Genomic DNA, 5153 nt, shown 5'->3' with positions numbered 1-5153 from the left:
TTTAGACTGAGGCAGGAGGATCATAAATTCAAGGCCAGACTCAGCAATTTAAGCAAGGCTCTAAACAACTTAGCAAGACTCTGTCTCAAAATAAAAAATTTAAAAATATCTCAGAGTATAGTTCAGTGATAGAGCATCCCTGGGTTCAATCCTTAATACTGAAAAAAAGAAAAAAAAAAGTCATCCGGGTTCTCCATTACTTATCTACGAAGAGAAATGACCTCGTGTGCCCAGGTGGCAGCTTCTCTTCCCAGGTATTCACCTCCAGCCTGGAACAGTTTCCAACTGCCTGAGCAGCCGCTGACTCTCCCAACTCAACATTCCCATAGCATAATTCATCTTTCTCTTTCCCATTCTCCTTGGATGGCCCCCCAAAACCTGCTTTTCCTCCCATGTCCCCTACGTCAGAGAATAGTGCTTCCATCTCAGTTACTTCTCACAGACCCCCATAATACCTCTTTTCTGAACCCCACTTAGTCTGGACCTTCCTTACCTGCCTTGGTTTCAGCGCCTCTGAATTGGTCGCCCTACTTCCTGTTCTGTGGCCTTGAATCTTCAGTGTTTAACCTTCCACTAGCCTCCTGTCCCCTAAGAATAAAATCTGAACTCATCACTCTACATGTCCCTACCTGACCTGGCATTGGGATAGTCTCTTGACTGTGTCCCTCTGCTGTGTCCCAATTGCCTCCTCAATGTTCCTTCAACATGTGGGTTCTGTGGTCCTTGCTGGAACTGTCTCCCAGGCCTGGCATATTCTTCCTCCAGACTCCAGTTGCCTCCTCCCATCTCCCAGAGCCTCCCTGTTCTCACAGTCTCAAGTTTTGCCCAGTTTCTTTCTGCATCTCTTGTAAGGCCCTCACCCATTCTTTAGCTGGCTCATTCCTGTCTGAACCAGTTCCCCCACCACCACAATGTATATTCTAAAATGGAATATCATTAGAGCAATATTAGTCACAGGATAACACCCAGATCCTAGAACATTGCCTGGTACACAGAGAACACTAAATAAAAAAAAATGTTTATTTAGGACTTCCTGCACTTTTGTGTCTGTCTCCCCACCCCCCACAGTTTACCCTTCCCTAATGCATCATCCACGTTCCCAGAAGCCAGAAACCACTAACAGATGGGGAGTGAATCAGAAAAGAAGGCAGAGGGAGAAAGGGAGGAAGTTTTGGCAGTTGGTGAAAAAAACAAAACAAAACAAAAAACAACAACAAAAACCCCAGGTGGATCACCTCCTCCCCCATCCCAGCCCCAGCCCTACCCTGACACCCAGTCCACTACCAGGACCCAAAGCAAAAAGCCAATTTCTGGTTTGGGAGTCCTGGAGTACAAGACTCAAGTCCTGCTGGCCCTGTGACCTTGAACTAGTCTCTGCTTCTGCCTGTTTTCTTTCTTTCTTGTACTGGGGATTGACCTCAAGATCCTTTATCATTTAGCTACATTGCCAGTCCTTTCTATTTTTTGAGACAGGGTCTTGTTGAGTTGCATAAATCCTTGCTAAATTAAAGCTGCTCTCAAACTTGTGATCTTCCTGTCTCAGCCTCCCAAATTGCTGGGATTACAGATATGCACCCAGGACATGTGGCTTTCAACTTGCTTACTTTCTTTCTTTTTTTCCCCAGTACCAGAGAATGAACCTAGGGGTACTTAATCACTGAACCACATCTCTAGCCCTTTTTATTTTCTTATTTTGAGACAGGTCTCACTAAGTTTCTTAGGACCTCACTAAATTGCTGAGGCTGGCTTTGAACTTGCAATCCTCCTCTCAGCCTTCTGAGCTCTTGGATTACAGGCATGCACCACCGAACTCAGCCATTTAGCCATTTTTATTTATGTATTTTGCAGTGCTCAGGATCCAATCCAGGATCTTCCACATGTGAGGAAAGCACCTCGTGTGTGCTAAGCAAGTACTCTACCAGTAAGATACAACCCAGCCCCTATTAGCAAATTATTATTGTTTTATAACCTATGTATACAGTAGTACTGGAAATGGAACTCCAGAGCAAATTCCACCACAGCCCTTTTCATTATTTTTGTTTTTTAGTCATTTAAAAATATAAAATTCAAAAAGGATAAAAACAGAAATATATATATATATATATATATATATATATATATATATATATATATATGTATATATATATATACTCACACACACACACACATATGTATTTTTTCATTCAGTGGCATTAAGGACATTCATATTGTTGTGCAAAAATTATCCATCTCCATCTCCGGAACTTTTGCATCATCCCAAACAGAAATTCTGTGTAACCATTGAAGGTCGCTTCCACTCCACCTCCTCTCTCCTTTTCCCTAGAAACCATTATTAATTCTCTGAATTCGACTTTTCTATTTACCTCATGTAAGTGGTATTATATACACTTGCCCTTCTGCATCTGACTTGTCTCATTAAACAAGTCTTCAAGGTTCATCCAAGTTGTACCAAGTTATAAGGTGTCCGTGCTTTTAATACTTCCAGGGGAGCACTTCTACCACTAAGCTTCATCGAAAAGCCCCTTCTAGTCTCCCCCTCCCCTCCCTTGAGGGAAGGGAACTATATATACACTTCCCTCCCCTCCCTATATTCTCCTTTTTGGACAAGGTCTCAATAAATAGGTTAGGGAACTGAATGAACTCAGGATCCTCCAGCTTCAGCCTTCAGAATCCCTGGGATTACAGGCCCGCCTTGTTTTGTTTTTTAAAAATAGTATTTCCCTAAATATTCAGACTACTCTCAAGTTTGGAATCCTCTCATCCGAGTCTCCAGAGTTGTGCAAAAATTATGCACCTCCGGGACTCGCCAACATGCCTGACGCAACTACTTATTATTTTTTTAGTTTTCAGCGGACACATCTTTATTTGTATGTGGTGCTGAGAATCGAACGCAGGCCGCACGTTCGCACGAATGCCAGCCAGGCGAGCGCAATACCGCTTAAGTCTCATCACCATCCCAAACTACTTATTTTTAATTGCTGAAATCTTGTCTAGCCAAGTGCTGAGGATGACCTTGAAATCTCCGGCTTGAACGTCTAAGAGCACTTCCGAAGCACAGTAACAGGCTTCACCCCTACATCTTACTTGGCTATCATCTTTTTAAGGGAATCTTAAGAGCGCAAACACAACAGCAAATCCCATACAGAATCCTAAAACATAGGACATACTAAAAGGGTCCCCTCAGTACCTTACATTGGCATAACAAACTTAAGGGCGCCGGGACCAACGATCACCAGCTGCCCAAGTACCAAAAAATTATGCTTCCGAAATCTCTTGATGTCGATTCCGCACGAAGAGCAATCGAGTTGCCCTACGTGTGCCACTCACGACAGAAGCCCTTTTTGCTTTAGCACTGTTAAGTCAGAGAGCCGATGTAGTTCGATTCATCTTTTGGTAAAGGTGAAAAAAAAAAAAGCGCAAATTACTTCAGATCCTATACTCTCAAAACTAAGGAGGAAGTTCCAAAATCTTTTGAGGCGGAGGGAAATGTTCACATACAGAATCAATACTGTCCTTTCGATTTTTATTTAGAAGGAAAGACAAGGACTTGAGTTAATATGCAAATATGAGCAGTGCTTGCTGGGAAGGTTTTGGCTGACGCCCTTTGAGAAGCGAACCTGAGCCGCTGCAGGAGCAAGCGGGTTAGCGGTACCAGCAGCAGTGCGCGGTGGGGTTCCTCCCTGTGGTTTTTTGCTTCTTACCCGAAGGGTCTCCCGTAGGAGGAGACGAATATTGGTGGTTATGGTTACCTAATGGGAACATACGAATCCCGACTTATCAAAATAGCAAACACGCAAACTTGGGTCACCCTAGATCTGCTTTTGCGGGAGTGCACAGGAGGCATCACATGACTTAAGAGGGGGAAACTGGGAGCACTCTAAACTCCCAGGTGACATCAAGTGATAAGCATAATGTCACACAGTGTGCTCATATAATGGAATGTTATATGCAGCACTTCGACCAGAGTGAATTAGACATCAATTTTTTTTCTTTTTTTTTTTTTTGGTTTGGTTTTCTTTTTTTGGTACCGAGGATTGAACTCAGAGGCACTGGACCACTGAGCCACATCCCCAGTTTGTATTTTATTTAGAGACAGGGTCTCACTGAGTTGCTTAGCACCTCGCTTTTGCTGAGGTTGGCTTTGAACTTGTGATCCTCCTGCTTAGTCTCCCCAGCCACTGAGAATACAGGCGCACCGGTTGGAAGCATTAAGTTTTAATAAGGTAGAACGTCATACCGTTAATACAAAAAAATGAAGCAATATTGTACATGGAATGACTTAAGTAGATCAATGGCTAATTTTTTAAAAGTATGTAAAAATGATGTTGAAAGAGCACACAGGCTCACTAGCCCAAGCGTCCCAGAAGGCTGACAGGATTTCAAGTTTGAGGTCAGCCTCAGCAACTAAAAACCTGTCTCAAAACAAAAAGGGTTGGGGATACAGCTCAGTGGTAAAGCAACCCTCCCCAGTACCAAAATATAATAAAGAACATCCCCAGTGCAAAATCCAGTCCTAATATATTTTCTACAGCTGTATTATATGTACAAATTTTTTAAAAAGATATCGAAGAACATAGACTGTTAGACATTTTTTTTCTTTTTTGTGGTGCTGGAGATTGAACCCAAGGTCTTGTGCAACTGAGGCAAGCATTCTACCAACTAGGTATATCCCCAGCCCTAGAGATTTTACTTTTTAAAATCTATTTTAGGGGCTGGGCTATAGTTCAGTGGTAGAGCACTTGCCTAGCATGTGTGAGGCACTGGGTTCAATCCTTAGAACCACATAAAAATAAGTAAATAAAATAAAAGTATTATGTCTATCTACAACTAAAAAAAATTTTTAAAAATCTATTTTAATAATGTATGGAGAATCTATTCCTTAGAGTAGAAATTACAAGAGCAAGGCGACACAAAAATAGTTCTTACATTGTAATAGGAAGGAGAAGTATAGAAACTGGTGGGAAGTATACAGATGGGTGCTGTCGATTATTGAGGGCTCCTCCTATAATCTACCAGTGTTATTTTATTTTTTGGTACTGGGGATTGAACCAAATGTTGCTTTACCACTAACTACATCTCCCTTCTTCATTATTTGAGACAGGGTCTTGCTTAGGACCTCACTAAGTTACTGAGACTGGCCACAAACTTGCCAT

General features: G+C 42.1%; 1 non-coding gene across 1 annotated transcript; it reads right to left on the bottom strand.

Annotated features, from left to right (window-relative positions):
- Positions 1 to 3209: 3209 nt before the first annotated feature.
- On the bottom strand, positions 3210 to 3343 carry LOC120891088 (U11 spliceosomal RNA). The gene has a single exon (XR_005735516.1). It is a non-coding gene; the product is annotated as a U11 spliceosomal RNA (small nuclear RNA).
- Positions 3344 to 5153: the final 1810 nt, after the last annotated feature.

The sequence above is a fragment of the Ictidomys tridecemlineatus genome, chromosome 11, assembly GCF_052094955.1.
Source record: "Ictidomys tridecemlineatus isolate mIctTri1 chromosome 11, mIctTri1.hap1, whole genome shotgun sequence".
Classification (NCBI taxonomy): Eukaryota; Metazoa; Chordata; class Mammalia; order Rodentia; family Sciuridae; genus Ictidomys; species Ictidomys tridecemlineatus.
This window is presented reverse-complemented; position numbering and strand designations above follow the sequence as displayed.